This window comes from Dryobates pubescens, chromosome 19, assembly GCF_014839835.1.
Source record: "Dryobates pubescens isolate bDryPub1 chromosome 19, bDryPub1.pri, whole genome shotgun sequence".
NCBI classification, from domain to species: domain Eukaryota; kingdom Metazoa; phylum Chordata; class Aves; order Piciformes; family Picidae; genus Dryobates; species Dryobates pubescens.
Genome location: NC_071630.1, coordinates 4,167,438 through 4,189,103, shown reverse-complemented (window position 1 = coordinate 4,189,103; position 21,666 = coordinate 4,167,438). Strand labels below are relative to the sequence as shown.

The following is a 21,666-nucleotide window of genomic DNA, read 5'->3' as shown; positions in this document are numbered from 1 at the left end:
GCTCCTTGCCTCAGAGCTCTTGGATCCTGCCCAGTCATTGTAAAGCATGTAAATTAATGACCATATTAATTATTGATAGTGGCACAAACCTATGAGATTCTCTCCAATACCTGACAGAGTACTAAGCCTGCTACTACCAGAATGAAGTCTGAGGGTTCTCAAGGCAAAATGCAGTAGCAAATTGTGGCTGAAAGGAGCAGATGTTTCAAATGAATGTTTCAGTGTACTGAACTAGAACATAATCTAGACATAGGTGAGGGATGGCCTGGCTCTCAGGAGCAGACCCCCTGCAGTACCTCCACCAGAGACCTTGCTTGGGATCAGCAGGGCTCATTCTGTTTGTTAAATCAGTAAGAGCAAAGCCCATAGACCATTCCTGTTACCAACCTTTGCCAAATGAATATCCCAAGCATTTCTAATCTCAGCCATCTGATTTCCATTATTCTGACCCCCTTCTTCTTTGGCTGGATCAATGAAGTCTGATGTAATAATTTATCAACATATCCTGGGAAAATTATTGATCCTACTTGTACACATTAGCTGGGAGAAAAATCTGCCAGGCTCTGCCCTTAGTCTAAATGCCTCTCCGGGTGGAAATGAAGCTGTGTTGGGTATTTGTGTGAAGGATGTCAGCACTGCATGCAAAGCCAATCTCTGCAGCTGAGCTGGGGGTTTCACCTCCCTGGCTCCCCTGGCACTTCCATGGCACCCATCCCTGCAGGACCTGTTTGCCCTGCCCTGCTCTGTGACATCTCTCCCTCCTCTGCTCCCACCCCTGCGTGCCCTCACCACGTACTGCAAGGCAGGCTGACACTTTTCATCCTGCCTCTTGGGGAGGCTGAACTTAAGGCCAGCTGGAGATTTTATTTAGTTGAGAGATGTAGTGTACAGGTGGAAAGCTTTCATGTAAATCCTGACTGCTCACAAAAGGATCAAAAGCTTTTGTGTGCACTGGGGTATGGGGCAGGATTCATATCTGGCCACAAGGCACTCCGAGGTGTGGGGTTTAGTGGTGAAAGCAGCACGAAAGAAGGCAGTGGAGGAAAGCTGTTTGTTGTGTGTAGCTGCTAACAGTCCTGTGCCTGAGAACCGTCAATCACAATTCATCTGCAAACAAATCCAGCACGTGGCAGTCTGGCTGGTTTTATTTCCTGGACTAATGCACCCGGGGGGGGCGAGGGGGGGGGGGGGGGGGGGCGGGAGGAAGAGCAAAACACTAAATCAGTGTGCTGAGTCATGAAGTGGAATGAACCACTTGAAGCATCCCTTCCTCTGGCAGCTCTGGTCTGTCACCAGATTCCTCACCTAATGCTTATGTTGGAATAGGCAGCTGCAAGTTTGTTGTGTGGTGGGGGTTTTTTTGCCCCAGGTCCTTTTGTTTCAGTTGAAGTGACTTAAAAATTGCAAATGTTTGTGCCCTTAGATGCAAGAGCATAAATCATGAGCAATCCTGAGCTCTCTGCCTCATATCGATTCCTTTGTGAACTAAGCCAGATGGGTTCAGATATCAGCATGATCTAATATTCCCCTTGGCTTGATTTATAGATTTCTTTGTGCATTACCTGACCATAAATGAGTCTTGCATTATTTCTTGTGTGCCTGTCGAATTAAAGAAAAATATTCTCGTTGACCTTTAAACCTGGGAGCACAAAAAAAATGAGTCAGAGGCATTTTGGTGCATGTCTCGCAGTGATCTCAGTGCTTCCGTGCCAATTAAGAGTGTGTGGTTGTGAATGAGGGCTTGCAATTCGTGTGGTGGTGTAATGGTTTCATTTTCCTGTGAGGCGTGCAGCAGACAGACAGCAGCAGCAGCTACCGTGCAAATAACCCTGGGAGAGGGAAGAAGGGCAAAACAATTTGGCACAATTCCTTCCTTAATTTACCAAGGTGAGCACTGATTGCGAGCGCTGAAATGTTTTTCTGGAAGAAAAGGTGCTGTGAGCTGTAGGCACAGCAAGCAAGGGTGCAGAAACGCCTGCCACAGGAGGGGTTAATGCCGCTGAAGGCAAGGAGCATCACGAGGCTTTGCTGACCTCAGCGACCTCTCCCGTGAACGAGAGGAGCTTAATAGGTATGAAAACAAGAGCAGTGTATCAGGAGCCTACCTTAAGGGCATAGCCCTGGGCTCAGGGGGTGCAGCTAAACTCTGGTGGGAGACACCAAGTGTTGTCTGAGCAAAAAGCTCAGGCTTGAGCTGAAGGGCCTGCCCCCTGCTCCAGCAGCCCCTCCTGCACCCCTCAGGGGTGTGCCTGTAGCCTAATGAGCTCACTTTCTTCTGTGTATTTGTTTGTGATTAATGCCCAGAGCTCTCGAATCTAGGCATTAAAAAAGCAAATGCTCCCCCCTGGCTGTTCTTCAGTTTCTTACCAAGCTGAAGAAAGGTGAACCTGCTCTGGACCTGCTCAGCAGACCAGACCCCTGCCCTGTCTGTTCTCTCTCTGGAGCAGGAGATGGCATTTTCAGTAGCTTAGGAGCAGCCCAGGATTTTAGCTTCCCTCTTCTACGAAAGTGCCCAGGTGATGAGTCTGCCCATGCTGTGTGGGCACACCACCAAACCTGGCTGGCAGCCCTGCTTCTAGAACAGCCAAACCTGCTTTTGTTCTCGGCTCTCTTTTGCAGACACCCCACCGTGCGTCTGCATCACCAGAAAAAGCCCTTTGAGCTTTTTCTCCAGCTCAGGCACGTTGAACATAGCCAGCCTGTTCCCTTAAAATGAGAACAGGGCTTCAGGAACATTAATGCTCCTTTCCAATCTCTTGTCAAGGTCATGGAACTATTGAAGAGCCCTTTCCTAGCCCACAGTCCTTATTTCATTCCTAGATGGCTCTGCTGTGGCAAAAAGCTTCTCTGAACAGTAGCAGTTGGCCAAAGGCTGAGGTGTAGCCTCATGTGCCTGGAGATGCCCCTGAGCAGGATCTGTTTTGAGGGCCCTGAGAGAGGGTCACAGGTACAGATTTTATTTGGTCTGGATACTTTATTTTAATTCCAGTGGCTGATCACATTTGTTTACATTTATCACAGTAAGCTTCCAGGCTCTGGGAATGGGATCTGCAGTGCTAAAGACACTTTTATTATAGATGAGACTTCAAGTGATAGTCTTTGCCCTGAGGAGCTCCCAATAAAAATAAGCAGACAGATAGAGAGATAAAAGACATGATTCAGCATCAGATGTAATTTGCTGTATGAAGCTGATCCGATTGTACTTGAAGGCTTTATTTTACAGATGAAGAAACTTGGGCACAATGAAATGAAATGAAATGACTTGCAGAAAACACTGCAGAAGCCTGTGGAGAAGCAGGGACTAACGTCTCTGCTTGCCCTGTGGCTCCCAGGACAGCCCTTCTCCAGGAAGCAGGGGGAACTGCTGGTGCAGCTCCACATGGTGTCCATCCCAGCCTGCAGGAGTGGCACAGCCCAGCACAGTTGTGCCACGCAGCAGATTTAGGGTTTAATCCCCCTGCTGTGCATGAGCCTGGCACAAGCTCCTCTTTCTCCCTGGAGTTCTTGTTCAGAGATACTCTTCTGACTCGTAGCACAAACAGTGCCTTGAGCAGACAGGTTTGCTGCATGGAGCCCTGGCAAACACACCCAAATTCCCTATTCTGGTCACTAGAATTCTATGAAAGGTATTGTGGCAATAAATCAAGAGGCAGTGATTGCCACCCCCCTTCCCGTGGTGATTTATAATTGTGGATTTACATCTGGCTAAAAGACACTGCTCAGGCTGTCTGGCTTGCATGGTAATAACTGCAAGCTCTCCTCTGTTCCCTTTCAGCTTGGCAGTGCAGACTGAGAGCCCCTTCACTCTAAACGATTTGATGAACACATAAAATGAGAGTTAAAACCTGCTGCAAAAATACAGAAATAATAAAGCAAGATCAGTGGACCCCTAAATCATAATGACAGCGTTAGCCAGAGCCAGCCACAGACACTCACTGCCTGCAGGAGTTCTAAGGGAAGCATTTCTCCATCAGGTAAACAAAACAAGCAAGGGCAAGGAAGAAAAAGAGAGGAGGGGCAGGGAAATTATCTTGAAGAATTTCTTAATAGAATTGAGGGGCTAACAGCAGAAGAAAACCATTCACCCGCTGGTGCTGTGAGTTTTGCTTCGGAGGAGAAAATGGGATGCTGTAGGATGGAGACATTTTGTTCCCCTGAACAGCATTTCTCAGTCTGGGCAGCGCACATAGCCCTGAGTCACCTTCACATTTGTCAACAATAAGCATCCTTAGCTTTGCTTCCCTGTGTCAGACACACTCAGGTTGGTGTTTGTGGTTTTGTTTCTTTCTTCAGTTGCCTAGAACAGCAAATAGAGAAGGCTGAGGGCTGGTAGCTTGCTTGCTGTTGGCAGGAGCTGGATGGGGGCGAGTTCTGGTTTGTAAACTAAACCAAGAAAGTGACCTGCAAGACCTTTCCCCTTTAATGAGTAGGGGCTCAGCACCAGGCTGCTTGGTGCTGGAGTTTTCTGGAGTTCAGCTTTGTTCCTGCCCTGAGACTGGCAGTGGACAGCCTATGGAGGTGCTTCAGGCTGGAGGTAGCCCTCAGGCTTCCAGGGAAGGGAAATGCTCTAAAACATGCATTTGCCCTCAACTCAAACTGCTTGTGCCAGGGGGACTGGAACTGGATGACCTTTAACCCTAACCTTAAGCCTAACCCAAGCCATTCTGTGAGTCTATGATGGGATGAAGCCTGCTCTCCCCACTTCAGTGCTTGTAGAGCTGTGTGGACAGTACACAAGTCCTAAGAATTTCTTTCTGACTAAAATATGTCTCAGGCTGAAGATAAGGAAAGAAAGGCAGAATTGTCTCTTAGGTTCACACAGAGATTCAGCACCTGAGCCAGCCCAGCCCGTGGTGCCCTTCAGGGGAAGGTGCTGTTCTCCACAGAGCAGCTCTGTGCAGAAGAGAATTGCTGCTGTTTTGCTGGGCATGCTGTCCATTATAGGCAGTGAGGAGATGAACTAAGCTGAGCTTTTTGATAGCATCCATCACTACGGCCCAAGTGTTAAATCCTCCTCCTTGCCCAGTGGTTTATTCCATAATAGAAACATGTATAGCAGTGACAGAGAAAATCACTTGGGTCATCTCCTTTCATCCTTGGCTGGGAGGAAGATTGTTTCTTGCATTGGTTGTCTTTGCAGACAATGCCTCACCCAAAATCACCACCTGACCTAAAGTCTGACAGAGAAACAGAGCATTACCAAGATAAACCATGCCCTGGTGCTTGCTTTATTGTTTGTGTAGCAGCAGAGGATGGGCTCAGGGCGCAGGATGCAAAGGAGTGAAGCACTGCAAACCTGCCTCCTGCCCAGGGCAAGCAGCTCAGGGGAGCTGCTAGGAGAAGGCAGAGGAGAGAACAGCATTATGTGTCTGTGACCAGGATGGTCCTCAGCAAGTGGCAGTCTGTGAGGTTCTTGGGAATGACTGGGAAAGGAATAAAGGCAGTGCTCTCTGGGGGGTCCTGAAGGACTGGGGGTCCTTTTGCCCCCCACCTCTTTTCCCTGCAGGACTCAGGAGAGAAGCCACACTACAAGGCTGCTCTCTTCTCTTCCCCTCCCAAGGTGCTAAAGAGGATAATGCTCCACAAGGCTCTGTGCAGCAGCTGCATGCTACAGCTGCTCCTCAGCACCAGACCCTCACAGATAGGATTTTGTAATGTCAGCAATGGGTTTTCAGGGCCTCCTGTGTGCTTTCATACCACAGATTATGATTTCATTTCCAGTAGGTCTTTGCTTCCATAGCATCCAAGGTGACTCTAGGGCAAGACCAGTGAGAAGGCAAAAGCAAGGCTTTGCCATGCTTTGACTGAGCCAAGGTCCAGGCTGTGGGAGGCTCAAGTCCCCTGTCCTTGCCACTGGGAACTGCTGCAAATTGTTTGTCTGTCTGCCTTGGACTCCTTGAAAGGAGACTTCCATGGCCAGGCAGCTTCCTGTTCTCCACAAGCCCCTTTGGGCACTGCTGGCAGGGCTCCTTTTAGCTCCTCTGGCTGCTCCTCACTTCTGAATTCAAGTCCCAGCTCCTGCTCTCAAGTTTACATCTTCCTCCTGCGTGCTTTCCTGCTCTCCCTTTGCCTCATGTCTCTTGTCTCACCAGAGCCCCTGGCCAGCCCGGGTGCCTTTTGCCCTGCCTCGCGCTGTCCTTGCCTGATTTGGTGTATTTTGCAGTCAGTGTGGTGTCTGGGAGGGGATGCAGGAGTGACTGCTGAGAGCAATGTCCAGTGACAGGAGATGAGGAACAGCAATACCAGTGAATGGATCAGTGTCCCAACAGGTCTCATGTGCTGCTCAGCCCCTTGCCCTCCTTCAGCCCTGCCTCTTACAGGCAGCCCCTTTTGCTCCCTGGTTTTTGGGACCAGGGCTGTGCTGGGGGCCCAGCCTGTACTGCTGCTCCAGGCTGAGCCATCCCTGTCACCAGCTGAGGGATGACAACAACCCTCGTGTTCCTGCTTCATGAAGAACTGGGCTGGGCATTATTTGAAGCAATAAAGTAAGAAAAAGGTGCTGGCTTAGCCCAGCCAGGCTGCTGGTGAGGAGGAGAGGCTCTTGCTCTTGGGGGCAGGCAGGAAATGCCGCCCAGGTTAGGCTATTTCACTTGTGTGTCATCACAGGATTTTACCTTTTCTTTCCCAGTGCTGTCAGCACAAAAGATGTGGTATTTTGGTACACTGTTGTATATAGAACAGCCACAAACAATTAGAATCCAACTGCTGTGCAGCCTATCACGTGGTTGCAAGGCAAACTTGCCTAGCTGGAGACCCTCTGCACCATGCCCAGCCCTTGACAGAGCTCCCAAAGGCAACGCTGAGTGAGGAGCTCCCGTTTAGGAACGGACAAATTTGTGTGGATCAATGATTATTAGTAAGAAAATGTCATTGAAGAGGACAGTTCAGTGCCATGGCATCCAGGAGCTGCCAATGTCTCTGCTGGGGAAATGAAAATAATCTCACAGTGCCTGTTTCAATACTTTGGGTTGAACGATGAAGTGCAGGGCAGAAGCAGCAGCAGCCTGCTTGCAGAGTGCACTCTGCTGCCCACTGAAAGCTCTGATTTTCGGAGGGGCAGGGGATCCTAAGTGCTTTTCAGCTCCTGCCAAGGCTTGCTGGGATCTTCCACTCACTGGGTGTTTGTAAACTGAACTTGGGTGTTTGTTTAATGAGGGCAGCAACTGACTGAAGGCAGCTTACAAACGACTCTGAACTTTAAAGCCACAAGCAACAGAACAGATGTTTTGCCTTGATACTGGTAAGCAGAAAAAGGAGCTCTCTTTACTGTAAACGACTTTTCTTTTGGAAGAGTTCTATGTCAGTGATAAAAATGAAACACTCACTTGGCTTTGGGACAGCCCTGGAGCAAGTCTTGCCCCCACTAATTCTGCATTGTTGCAGGGAGCCTGGCAGGGGCTGAGGTGAAGGGCTGCTGAGGTGGCAGCAGTGCTATAAATATTTATGCAGCATGAAGATAGGAGATCTTTGGGCAAGTTTATGTCCTTTGTGCCAGCACTCCTCATACACATTGCTAGTATTAGTTATTGGAGGGTGGGGTTTGTGTTTTTTTTTTTTCTCCTTTAGTTATTTCAACAAACAAAATTAGAACTATAAAACAGTTCTTTTAAGCACATTATTATTAGGGATATTCATTATTCCCTCATCATTTTTCAGAACTGAGGCCCAGTACAAGCCCAGAACGAAAAACCATAAAGATCCAAACTCCAAAGGTCTGGGACAGTGATGGGGAAGCACAGGCAGAAGCTGGAGAAGTTAGTTTGGTTGTTCTGCCTTTCAAGGGGCATCACCAGTGTCAGGTTCTGCACAGGCATCAGAGGCAATGGGGGGGGATGCAGAAATCTAACCCTGGGCACATTCTCATGGCCACCTTGCCCCCATGGGGGAAGTTTTTTCTGCCACCCACTGCTTGGTTGGAAATGGCCCAATTGGACAAGGTTAGGTTTAAAAGTCTCCATCTCAACCTGCCTGCTGCTCAGGGACCACTCACAGGTCTGGCTCCCAGGCATGGGCTGCCTTTCCGGGGTGGGACACAGCCTTCTCCTGTGACTTTTGACTTTTGGGGCTTGTAGGTTTGTTGTAAACTTTGGAGAGAGCAGGAAGCTGAGGAGAGGCAGTGCTGAGCCAAGGGCTTTGCTGGGGGTGGCTCGGGGCAGGCAGGGCTGGCACCAGCAGCTCCTGTGGGGCACTGAGCTGAGAGGTTACAAGGGGAGGTGTGAGCAGAGCCCAATCCCAGTACCCAGGTTAGGTAAAAAACATCTAGCTGGAGCATCTCTGCTTTCCCCAGCCTGAACCTCCTTCCCAAGAATTCTGTTTCTTGACAAGGTTTGAACCTGAGCTTTCATTAATCTGAGGAGAAGCCCAAGTTAGGATTCCCCATAGGACATTTTGGTGATGAGGCAGAGCAAGCCATGCTAAGCAGAGAAGCTGAATGGCTGAGGCAGGTTCTTGATTTTACATTCCATGATGGCAGGCAGAGAGGTCCTTGCACAGGGCACAAGCATCATCCTGCCTCTCACATAAGCAGCTGCCCTCTGCAGAACCCTGCACCTAACCTGGGCAAGGTTTTTGCAGCACACTGCACACCCACCCCCCTCAGAAGTCTTTATGGTCAGTTGCCTTTTTTAGCCTTGGTGCCTTCTGTTGCTACCCAGGCAGCAAAATGGAAGAGTTATTTGGTATTGGCAAAATTTAATCTGGAGAGGAGAAAGAGACTTTCACAAAGGAAACCAAGGGAAACAAAAGTAGCCCTGCTGGGTAAGAAAGTACAGCTGACTGGGAGAGTGCATGTCAATGAATGGGAGCCATGGCCAGGCAAGTTCAGGGTGCTGTGTATTGCTGCTGACCAACCTTCAAAAGAAGCAGCTGGGAAGAAAGGAGGGCACTGATGGGTGTATTACAGAACAGACCCTGTGAAAAGGCTGAGAAAGCAGAATTCATCCAGTCTGGCTCAGGGGGAACATGATCACAGGCTATAAATACCTTCAAGGTAACAATAGAAATGAAGGCAGGGAATTAGTCACAGCCTCAGAAAATTGTAGGCCAGGGAGCAATGGCCTGGAGCTAAGAGAGAAAAAGTTTAGTTGAGATACTGGGGGGTGGGGAAAATGACAGGGCAGCCTAACAGCCCAACAGGGAAGGTGCCCAGGGCAGCAGAGCTGGCAGGTGAGATGGCATTTCTCTGGGAAAAGAGAGGGGGGCTTCAACCAGACACACGGGAGTCAGAGCAGATTGAAAGAGGATGTCTTGCTCTCTCAGGCTGTGCTCCAGGTGATGTCATACAGCACTGCCTGCAGCTGCAAAGGCAGAGCTCCTCCTTTGAACTATCCCAGCTGCTTCCTCTGCTGCTCTCCCTTATTCCCTTTATCCATCCTGCACCCCCTGCCCATCCAAATGTGGATGAATTCCATGTTGTCCTCTCTTACTGAGGCTGGCTTTCTGCACTGCTGGCAGAGGTGTCTGGAGAACTGCAGGGAGAAGGAGCAGTGGTTGCTAAGGCAAGTACAGCCAGGAGGGCTGCTGCTATGACAGAAGGAAATCTGAGAGTCACTTACTAATGAGAAGCCAGAGGTCTGCATGGAGAATACAAATAATCATATTAAAACCTCTCTGCAGCACTGAGAGGTTGGAAGAGACTGCTGCCTCTGCTCACAGCACCTCAAAAGCCAGCTCCAGCTGGCCTCCACTGAAAGCATGAGGACAGTCCCAGGACTGAGCTGGACTTCTTAAAGAGAAGGTTTTTCTTGGGGAAGCCAGTGAGTGGGGCTCTGTGAGCTCTGGTGGTGGGTCCCCACTGTGCAAGCTCTTCCCAGTGCTCCTGCTCTTTGCCCTGAAATGTGAGGGTATGGGGTCAGCCAGGGCTGAGACAGGCTGCTGGTGACAGTGTGCGTGAGAGAGGTGTTTCCAGCACATGCCTGCTGCACCTCATCAGGTGGGCTAAAAATAAACAGCAGCAAGTTCACAGTCCTGGAGCTGGGAGGCAGCAGGAGGCTGTTGCTACCCATGGGCATGGGGCTCCTGCTGCAAAAATGAGACCGAAATGATTATCACAGAGCTTGCTGTTGGCTGGCATCTAGTCAAACTTCTAGGTACACAGCAACCAGTACTCAGGGTGGTTTCCAGCACAGGGCCACTGCCAGCACAAATCCTGGGTGTACAGCACAGAAACCTCATGTGTAGAAACCTTCCCTCAAGACTGCCTCTGGGGGTCCACAGCACAGGCACCTGCACTCCCAGCACTGCTGCTGAGACCTTGCCACAAAGCTCCCTCGTAGGCATTGCCTCTAACTTGCCAGAGATGTCTCTTTGCATGACCCTCTCTTGGGGTGCCCACAGGGCACTGCTGCTTGGCAGCTGCCACCAGCACTGGCAGGGCTAGGGGGCACAAGCTGCAGCACCTCCTGCAGAAGCAGACGGGAGACACTGAACAAATGGGAGCCTGCTGCCTCATTGATGTGAAAGCAGGGGAGTGGCAAAACACACATCTGAACTACTTGGTACCATTTCAATAGTCTCTTATCAGTTATGCTCTCAGTGAAGCAGCAAAGCCTAACGAAACCCTGCCCAAGCTCTCCAGCTGAGGGTCACCACTTATGGACCGATCCAGAGAGCTGAGGGATGCTCTGCCAGGATGAGCATCTTGCAGAGGCAGCTTCCTGTTTTTTGCTGGCTTCTTGTTCACAATGAGTATTTAACATCAGGATTCCCAGAGGCCTTCAAAACAGGTAGCAGAGGAAGCATTTCAGAAGAGCTGTGTGTGAGGCCAGGGGTATGCAGGGCTGGAGAGAAGGTCTGTCTGTGGTGAATGCCCCTCGCCATAAATATCAGATACTCCAGAGACCAAAAACAACGACAAGCTTTGCTTTCCTGTGGGTTTAAAGCTAAGCCTGTATCACTTGTGCTGAAAGTCCCTGAGCATTACTGGTGAAATAACAAAGGTGAAAGTCTTTAAAAGTCATTACTTGAAAAGTGACTCCTCTTTATTTTAAAAGTATTCCCTTCCTAAGGAGTCCTAAGGATAGCTTCATGCAAGCCAATGCTGCCAAAAGGTATGTCCTTGGCAAATCAGGAAATGAAGGGACAGAAGAGCTGCATGGGTCTGCTGCAGCTTTCCCAGAGTTGCTTCCCCTCAGTAACTCAGAGGGAAGGATCTGCAGCTCCGTGGATGAGCTCAAACCATCACATTTCTGAGCAGCTCTTTAACCAAGGGGACCTGCAGGCATTCCAGAGCCATCTCTCTGTTACAACCCATAATGGATGTAATCTTCAAGGGGCAATAACTCCTCTCCATTACACAATTTTTCTGTTAAAACTGACAGATGGTACAGTCTGGGCTGTCAGCTCCTCTGGCCATGGACACAGCTATTCCTCAGTACAGCATCTTTGCCCCCCCCGCCAAGTGTGGTCTCAGTGAGATCAGGAACCACGTTAAACCTGTTTGATTTTTAATTGCATGTTAACAGCATCTTTCAAGTTATGTTGCCAGCATAAATGCATAGGGCACAACAGCTGGTTGGAGATCTCCAATTAGAGCTGGTTTGTGGCTGTCTCTACAGAAACTGCCTTTGGCTAATATAATTTAAACCTCTTCTGTAAATGCATTTCATGCTTTGAAGTCAGCTAATAATTTCTGTCATTTAAGAACAATGTTCCATGATTTGCTGGAGAAGATGAGCACTCCCCTTGGCACCCTGCTCCCCACCTGCCCGTGTGCTGGAGATCTGAGAGCTGCCCTGTGCTGGGGAGGGAGGTGGGGGGTGCTCCACGACCACATCTTCCCAAAGAATGCAGGCAACCAGGGAAACTTTGGAGGTAGGTGCCAAGGTCACAGCCAGAATTGAGAAGGAGAACTATAAATTACAAAGCACTGGCCTGCAGCCAAGTCCAGGGGAAGCTGCATTTAGCATATCATTCTCTAAGCAGCAGGGTGAAACCTCAGCTCCCTTTCAGACACAATCTGAATGGAATATGTTATAAGATTGAAATCTCACCAACTGACTTTCCATGACAACTCGGAAACGGTTTGCAATTGCAAGGGGATCCTCTTCCAACCAGCCCAAAATGATGATAAGGGTGATGATAGAGCCCCATCAAATATTTATGAAAAGCAGATGAATGTCTGTGCTAGTGACATGCTGATATTATAGCAGAGACCTCAGATAAACTCCTGGCATTAACCTAAGCTCAGGTTTCTCCCAGTGTAATGCCAAGGTTCAACAAGAAGCTGGTTCTAGCCTTTTGGAGCAGAAACGTGCAGCAGAGGCTAACAGCAAGGCAGTTAAATGCAGGCCAATATGGTGATTTATTATGTGGATACCTCAGGATCTTGGGCACAGGTGAGGATGGTGCTGCCATGGGAGTGGGAGAGAGGAAACACTGGCACAGGATGGCCAGGGAGGTAGTTGAGTCCCCATCCCTGGAGGTGTTTAAAGGCTGTGTAGAGGTGGACTTGATAGAGTAGGGTTAATGGTTAGACTTGATGACGTTGGAGGTGTTCTCCAACCTGAAGGGTTCTATGATACTATTAGAGACTTGCCATCAGTGCTGTAGACCTCCTGTGTAAGGTGCAGGATTAGAAGACCTTTCCATGAGCTGCAGGCTCCTTGGAGAGTGGCTGCCAAGTGTTACGTGCATCTACAACATCCTCCAGGAGTCGCAGCATACACGAAACGGTGGGCAGTGATACTCCAGAGCACTGCAAACTGAGAGGCTTTGTAAAAAGTTTTGGGGTTTTTTTCCTTTCTTTCTTTTTTCTTTTTTTTTTATAAAGAATGCAGAAGTTACTTCAGGTTTTAAATGTTGAAAAAATACAAAAAATAAATGGTACTTGTAAGTGTTCTGGATGATTGAAGTGACCCTTTCCCCCCACTCTGCGTCCTGCCGTTGCTGTTAGCTCCGAGCCCTGTGTCTGAGGGTGAGATAATATCATAGTTGGTCTCTAGGAACAGGGGCAGCTTGGCAGCAAACCCCTGCCTCTGAAACAAGAACACTGGCATGAGGTCCTGAGACAGCTGCCACCCTTCCATCTTGGCATTAAGTTAGGTGATGGGAAGCAGCAAAGAGATGCTAGGGAGGGTGGGGAGGGCTGGGTGAAAACAGCCCAGAGCAGTGATGTATTGGGCACAGCTTTTTGGGGTGGCTTTCAGAGCTGTGACTAATAAAGAGAAGTGAAGCACTTTGCTAGTTCAGCTGCAGTTGATCCTTTCAAACACAGTCCCTGGGCTTTGGAACCGGGGAAGGTGCTATTAGCAAGTGACAGTGACAATGTGATGTCCTGCTCTGAAGAGCTGCTGTGGAGACAAGCCAGAAAGGAAGAAATCAGCCCTGGAGTTGGAGAGCTGGGGGGGTTGGATGCAGGTGTGTTGAAGCGTGCTTTCAGGCAAGGCTGGAAAAAAGACTTTAAGTATTTGTAAAGCCTTGGAGAGATGGCAGGGAATGAACTTTCCCTGGCACTGGTGGATCTGCAAGTCTGTGTTGGATGGACTGAGTTGTGGAGTGGGAGGTGCAAGGAGCAGATAATACCTGGCTATGCTCTTTCTTCTATCCCAGTGCTGTGATAACCTCCAGGTGAGCAGCTTCCAGTCACTGCAGATTAGCGCAGGATTATCTCTGCTCTTGCTTGAGAAACTGGGCAGGCACCTTTCAGGCAGAAGAAAGGAAGGGCTGCCCTCTGCAAGTGCTCCATTCTCTGAGCCTCTGGCATCTGCTGAAGTGAAGGAAATAACTACTCTGAAGTGCAGCGCAGCACAGAGCCAGGGCAGCCCCCAGCTCTGTGCCTGCAGGCTCCTGTGCTTTATTGACCAGGATGCTGCTTTTAGAGTTTCTTCCTTTATTTCATAGCTCTCTTCACAAATGGACTTTGTGAGCCCCGAGAAATGAGATTTCCAAAGGTTCACACGACAACAAGCTTTGGGGCTTTTTCACCACCTGAAAGAGCACCATGGGCTTTATTCCTTCTTCCACTAATCTGACTCCTGATGCACTCTTTAGATTCCTGAACTCATTTTACTAATTCAGCTCATACTGATTATGTGCTTTAAGCAGCTCATGCAAGAAAAAAAATCAAGCCAAGACCCATGAAAGTATATTAAATAATTATTTATGTAACATCTTCCATTAAAGAACTTAAAAGCAACAGAAAAATTAACTGATCTTCTTTGAGCTACGTAGTATCCCCATTTCAGGAAGGCAAAATGAAGGCATATTAAATCAAACATTCAAAGATGGGTGCCTAAAGTTAGTCATCTAAATATGCATGTCACCAGCTAACTGCTGCTTTGATTCCCTGCATCAGAGGGTCACAGTGAACAGAATGAGAAACCAACACTTCTCAGGCTGTTTCTGTGCAGGTACTAAAGGGACTCAGATGTAAACCCCAGACTCTCCTGCAGCTTGGGCTCGAATTAACAACTGTTAGAAACTAAAGCACCTTTTATTTAGCTCCTAGCTGTAAGTGGATGTCAGGTTGCAAGCATTCGAGTTCAAAAAGCACTCAGAAAGTTGCTGTAACTGATCCTGCCACCCTTACCAGCCCGAGTAATTGCTGCTCTCTCAAGCAGTGCCATTTACCTACGTTAACTGACTTGCACGAGGTTGGTGACTGTGAGAATGGGGGTTGGAAGGTCATGCCCCGGGGGGTTTTGTCGTGGTCCTGCCGCTCTTTGCATCACTGAAGGCAGGAATCAGCTCCCCTGCCTGCCTGCCTGCTGTCTTCAGCACAGGCACAGCTTCCGGCCCCTTCTCCCGGAGCAAGGACCTGCTCCTCTGGGTGAGCAAGGCTTCCATCTGATGCAGAGTGAAAGGCTGTTCAGGGATGTGTGATACACACTGCAAATTAAATATTTTAAGGGAAGTGCAGCAATTGTCAGGCCTGCATGTCTAATGGACCTTGAGCTATAAACATGCTCCAAGAGTGCCTAGTTAATATCAGTTTGGCAGTGAATTGGCACACTGCTAAGCTTCGATGCATCAAATTAGCATCGATCCACAAAATGGTACTGAAAGGTTTCCTAAATCTGCCAAGTTTTGCAATCAATCTGGGAGAGGAGGGCTTCTCCCCCTGGTCCACCTCCTCTGAAGTCCTCTTGGGTTCTCCACCAGGAGCCCAAGGGCACCCCTTCAGAAATGGGAATTCTTTCCAAACTTTGTTTTCCCAGCCTAGCTCAGGAGTGGGCAGTTCCTCTCTGAGTGTTTCTTCAATGCACAATTCAAAACTCTCCCCCCCAAATCCAAGCCTGCAGGAGCAGAGCGGTGCCCATGCAATGCCCAGCCAAGTCCAGCTGGGCTCTCTGGGGATGCTGTGCCCAGCCAAGTCCAGCTGGGCTCTCTGGGGATGCTGTGTGGGATGCATCAGCTCCTGCCTCCGGCAGATGGCTAATAAGTTCCAGGTGAGATTTGAAGGAACTGGCACTCTCCCTTTCCATTCCTCTAAGGCTTCAGCCCTGGCAGCCTCAGCAGCTTCCTCTCTCCCTGGGCAGTACCAACACAGCTGCGCCCGGCAGCCTCGGCTGCGCTGGGAGTGCCTCGCAGGGCAGCTGGCACACTCTGCTCTCCCAGTGCCAGCCCCCTCTGCCAGTTACGGGCTTTGTTAACCTTCCTGGCAGCCTGCAGAGTGCCCCTGCTCTGGGACATACTGCTGAGGGGCAGCGGAGGCTGGCCAGCAGCATGCTGCTGAGATTAGGTCTGAGGGAGGCTCAGCTGCTGGACAAGGCTGCTTCTCCTTGGAGCTACCGCCCTGCACATTCAGTACCTATGGCCTGTCCTGCTGAGGCCACTGCTGGAGCATTGTGTCCAGCGCTGGGCTCCCCAGGGATACACTGGAGAGAGGGCAACAGAGGGCTATGAAGATGCTGAAGGGAGCAGAACATCTGTGTGATGAGGAGACGGTGAGAGCCCTGGGGCTGTTTAGCCTGGAAAAGAGCAGCCCCAGAGGGCAGCTGATCAGCAGTTACAAATATCTGAGTGGTGAGGCAAGAAGTGGCCAGGCTGTCCAGTGGTGTCCTGCGAGAGGACAAGGGACAGTGGACACAAACTGGAACCCAGGAGGTTCCGCCTCGGCATGAGGAAAAACTTCCTTACTGTGAGGGTGCTGGAGCCCTGGAGCAGGCTGCCCAGAGAGGTTGTGGAGCCAGGGCTCCAGATTCCAGTGGTGGCACTGGGAGCAGAGATTTTGCCTGCAGAACTTCTCCCTGGTGGTGTGGCTGCTCCAGCTCCTGCTGGGACTGCCACAGCTGTGCCTCCCAGAGATGGAAAACTCAGAGAAATATCTGTGGGACCTCATTTGTCCCCACCAGCTCCCACTCATCAGCAGCAACAGAGGGGAGCTGAAGGTGTTGCTGCTGTGGCTCAGCTGAAGCCAGGGAGAAATGTCTGCTGCTGTGATGACTAAGGCTCACATGCTTGTTCTATCAGCTAGAGCTCTTAATCAGTGTGTGCTGTTTCATCCTGGAACATGAATTCCCTTCAAGCTGTGAAAGTCACCATTTTGGCCATGACTAATTGGCGAAATCTGCCACCTTCCTCCGTGGTTTGCTTTGTGCCCCAGTTAGACATCATCTGTCTGGGGAGGGAAATCTGGGATCTGTTTCTGGCAGTTGAGCCAATACAGTCTCGCTCCCCTCCCTTCTCTCCTTGCACTCAGCTGTGATGTCATTGTCACTCCTGCCTCTCGTGCCGGGGGTGGAAGCCATCTTCACCGGAGGCTGCACCTCCTGGCTGGCCTCCTCTGTACAACCTTGCAGGCAGGGCTCAACCTTCCATCAGTGGGGCTTCGCCTGAGGCTCTCAGCCTGCCTTTGCTTGAAGCCTCCCAGGTCAGTTACATTTTGTTTCCTATCTTGCTACTGGGTTTGTCCCAGCCTGGCGGCTGCAACGTTTGGGAAATGGTTTCCCACCTGCCTTGTTTCACCATAGCTTCATCATCTGTTACTCTTTACACTGCACACTGCTAAAAATGTACCCAGCGTACCATAAAAATCCACAGGCAGCTGCCTGCTCTTGGCTACAAGAAATACTACAATTAATCTTTCATTTTTCACACGTTCTGGGCAAGATCCAGAGGGTGCTCGAGGAACATCTCGCAACCAAATCAGGCCCTAAATTCCGATTTTCTCACTGATTGCTTCATGTCTGCAAACATTTCCCCGTCCTTTTAATGTCTTGATTGTTCTTTGAAGAAGTTGCCAGCTCCCCCATCCTTTTACCCATAATTTACACCCTCTCCCAACCCCAGTGAGATATTATTTCAGCCTTTCTGTCAGTGAAATGCAGTGACGAACGGTCTTCTTTTAAGATCAGTGGGAACAGCATAATGGATGTGCAGGAGAGCTTATTGACTTGCTCTTGCCAAAATGGAGCCCTGCCATGAAGTTCAGAGGGATCACGAGCTGCCCTGGAGACTCCTGGTGCTTCCAACAGTCCTTTCAATGGCAAACCTCACGGCTTTGTGCTGCACCGAGTTTTATGTGATAATAATAGGAGAGCAAATGAAACCTTCCCTCCTAGCTCCACTCCTTTGCACCAGAACTTTCCTTTCCGTCTCTTCCTGCGCTCTGCCTTCTTTTCACCACTTTCACTCACTCTCAGTTAATCACCTCCCTGCCTGAAACACAATCATGCAAATAAGATCAGCAGCACCGTTTCTTATTAACAGATCAATAAATGGACAAATCTTGAGACTCTCTGGCTGTAATCAACCCTTGATCAGAAAGCTGGAGGAGGAGATGTGGGAACATCCCATGTGCATGTGCATGACTTCACCAGAAAACCCTGCTTCTGCTCCTGGGGCTGAGGGTATTTCTTTGAAGGGCTCTGAGAGCAGCACCATGCCTGGTGCTCAGCACCCTGTGCTCTTTCAGCACGGGAGCCTTGCAGCCCTCCTTGCTGAGGCTCTTTACTTACCACCACTGTGGACTAATCAGATGGCAATAAAAGCTTTTACTGTGCCATCCTGTTTGTGATCAGCAGAACCATAAAAAGCATGTTAGCAAATTGATTTGGGGCATTAATTGTGAGCAAAGAGCATTAGACTGAGTACAGATAGGGAGTTTTTTCCAGGCAGAAAAATTCTATTTTAGCATTTTGAAAGTGATTCTGGAAGATGCTGAACTAAGCCCAGCGGAGGTACTTTCCAAATACCATAAGGCAAAGAGCAGTTACTGAATCTCCTCAGTCTTATTAGCCTACATAAACAGAACCCTCTGAATAATGTTTAAAAAGCTAAAGTCTCCAGATAATCCATAATCAGTAAATGATCAGTGCTGAGATGCAGCAAATATGCAGGAGATGTCCCCGCTGACATTCTGGTTACAGCATTTAAAGGGCGTAGCAAACCCCTCCTCCACGTGGGGCCAGACAGAAGCTCCTGCAGGCTCCAAAGGTTGCCTGGCCACAGCTTGGACCTTGCTGGCTCCTTCCAGGAATGAGCAGAACAACAATCAGACTTCACTGTCTCGTTGTGCAGCTCTGGTGATGTGTAAATAAATCATCCCCACACCATGACTGATGTCTCCATATAAATAATTAAGCCTTGACCTTATGTTATGACACCTGCTAAATTTTTTGGCACTTGAAGCTAGTGCTCAGGAGAGATCCTTGACACTGGGTAAACAAAGGTGGGGCTAGACTGGAGGGGGAGGGGAAGCCAGGTTTTTGTTTACCCTCATTTTGTTGTGTTTGATTCCATCAGCTAATTGATGATGATTAAGAACCTCCGTTGCTGTCTACTCTATGGATTTAATTCCTGCCTGTGATTGCTGTTGCAAAGTTTGCTTCATTAGACGCAGTCTTTGATTAGATTTCCAAGTAGCTGTGGTCTCCCAGAGCTCCCCCACATCCTGGTGACCTAGCCCCGGTACTTTGCACCCATCTTCCTTTGCCATTTGCATCCCTGCGTGCAGAGCTGCAGCAGCCTGGGTGACACTGTCATCCTGCTCCACCGGGCTAGGTAGCAGGTGTCAGCAAAAGTTTAATTTGGAAGCACAAGAATTCAAAGGAGGAGCTTAATGGTTATCCCCAGCACAGAATGCTGCTCTGGCCTGCTCCTGGAAAGAGAAAATCCCGGGGACACACAAGAAATTGATGAGACACCAGGCATCTGGCAGAACGAAACCTTCTTGGGGGTAAACAGTGGATAGCTTTCTCATCAAACCCTGAGCATCATTAACAAACAGAACAGATCCAGCCACTGCCTTTCCCATCTTCACTCTGAGGTGTTCAGGTTTGCCACTCGCCCTCCCTCGCTGGCACTGTACCTACAGCCTGCTCTCTGAGGAGCTGCAACTTTTAAATCTTGCAATAAAACCCAAGCGTTTCAGGGGAAGCATCCCACGTAAAACAATGAGCATCCCTAGGTTTGTTTCAGCCTGTTAATCTGCACACAGCACCAGGCAGCTACAGACAGAAAGCCACAGTATAACCCAGCTACAACAAAGAGCGGTCCTCACCTCTCCAAAAGCTTCAGGAGCCACCCCGGCAGACGGCAGCGGTCCTGGCCGCTTCCACCGTCAACCCCGGGGATCCCAGTGTGGTGCCCACCGCCAGCACCCCGCTGCTAACGCTTGCACGGAACGGTTGCTGTGTTTGCCGTGGTTTGAGTGGCTGCCTTCCTAAGGGTGGGGTGGCACTGCAAGGTCCGAAGTGCCAGCACCGCCCGGCAGGGACCCTGGGACCTGCCGGGATGCGCACCCCCGGGAGAAAGCACCTAAAGTAAAGCCTCTGCGCCCCTACAGACCAGCTCCAGGAATGAGAAGGTGCCTCAGTTGCCCCTCCTGGCCGCGCAGACGGGACTAGGAAGCACCGGGATTCCAGGCTAGGGATGCCGGCATCCAGCAACTACTTCGCTTCGGGTCCCGTTAATTTCGGTACAGCAGCCCAAGCTAACCTAGGGCGGGAGAGCCATCTGGGCTCCGGCGTCGGCTCCGTCCCGCACCCCAAGCTGGGGTCCCGGGGCCGGCACTGCCCGGGAGCGGGGCGGAGCCGGGGGACGCACCGCAGCCCCGGGACAACCGCACCGTGTCCGGCCGCGAACCGGCACCTGCCCATCCCTCCGCCCCCAATTACCGGTACCCACCCGCTCGTACGCCGCCGAGGGCAGCCCCGAGATGAAGGGGTCGCGTCGTTGGGGGGGGGGGAACTTGGGGTCTCAGCGCAGCCCCGCCGCAAGTTTGGGCACTTTCCCGAAGTGGTGCGGGGAAAAGTTGGGGAGCGGGCGCAGGGGGCACCGGGGCCGCAGCCCTCCCCAGGAGAGGGAACCCGCCACTGACCTGTGCTGCGATCGCGCCGCTTCCCCCTGCTCAGCGCAGCCTCTGCGCCCAGCGCATCCTCCACGCCGCTCTCCGCGCCGCAGCCGCGGCTCCGAGCCGGCGATGCTCGGCGGGGAGGAGAGCGAAGCGGGACAGCCCGCCCGGAGCTGGGAGGCCGCCGCCCCCCTCCCCGCCTCCCGCCCCCCGCTGCCGCCTCGCCCCAGCCCCGGCTCCGGCTCTGCTCCCGCACGGCTGGGCTGGGCTGGGCTGGGCTGGGCTGGGCCGGGCTGGGCCGGGCGGCTCCCGCTGCACACCTCCCGGAGCAGGAGCGGCCTCCGCAGGGCAGCGCGGCCCGGCCCGGCCCCTGGCGCATCATCCCTCGGCGCGGCGCGGGCGGTGCCGGTGCCGCCTCTCCAAGGGTGCTGTCACCGCTCAAGTTTGAGGCGCTGTGGGGGCGCCGCCCGCCGTGGGTGCTGCGGGGCTGTGTGTGGTCTGAAGGGCAGGTGACGGCCGTGCCGAGCGGGGCTACAGGGGCAGCGGCTGGCGGTGCGGCGGTGCGCACACGGTGCGGGGGAGGGCGGGCAGGTCCCGGGGAAGCCTCCCGGCTGCTGGAGGGGGACCCTGGGGAGGAGCGGGGCAGGGAGGCTCCTCTCGTCCCCCCGGGGTGGGCGCAAGCCCCTAGCCGGGCACGTCCCCTCAGGTCCTCAACTCAGCGAGGCTATTGGAAATGTATTTTGAGAGTGGTTGGGAAGATCGCTGGCTCGCACTTTGTCTCAGAAGAAGGTGGTTATGTGCACAAACCCCAAGGGGAGAACCGGTGGAAGCAGCTGGAAGAGAACTGAAGCGAGGTGCTCTGGAGCAGGAAACCGGAGCAGCTGAGCTGTAGCCAGGGCATGGCGACGACCAAGGTGCCTGGTCTAGACCCTAGGATGTGAACTGGGAAGTAACAGCACAGAAGGTGCCTCTTGCACTCTGTTGGCCGGTTTCCACCCTAAAATACCAAGGGGCTTTCCTCCATGGCTGTAGTAGCATAAGCAGTCTGATAACAGCCAACCGAGGGCACAGCTGTAAGCCCCAAGAGTGGCCTCGACAGCAAGCCTGGCAATTACTGGGTGTAAGGAAGTAGCTATTGGATGGAATCTAGGCACTGGTACAGGAACTGGATGAAAGGGCACCCCCCCCAGAGCCTGGGCACCAAGGAGGGCACGGTGCCCTGTCCCACGGAGGTCTGTGGTGTTCTGCACCCACCCCGGTGTCAGGAGTGGCAGGTCGCAGGAGTTGCCCTTTCTGCCAAGGAAATGAGGAGCTGAGCCTTGGCAGCACGGAGGGAGCAGCAGCAGGGCTTCCCACAGGCACAGCCTGCCAGGAGATGCTGAGGCACCTTCCCTCCATCCTTTGCAAGCCTTTGTGTGCATCCAGTGGTAAGT

General features: G+C 51.3%; 1 protein-coding gene across 2 annotated transcripts in view; it reads right to left on the bottom strand.

Moving 5' to 3' along the window:
* CHST8 (carbohydrate sulfotransferase 8) overlaps nucleotides 1-20,398 on the bottom strand; it is a 152,313-nt gene extending 131,915 nt beyond the window's left edge. For both annotated transcript variants that reach the window (XM_054170231.1, XM_054170232.1), the window contains exon 1: nucleotides 20,261-20,398. The gene's annotated coding sequence lies outside the window, so the exon portion shown is untranslated. The remainder of the gene's footprint in view (nucleotides 1-20,260) is intronic.
* Between the last annotated feature and the right edge of the window lie 1,268 nt (nucleotides 20,399-21,666).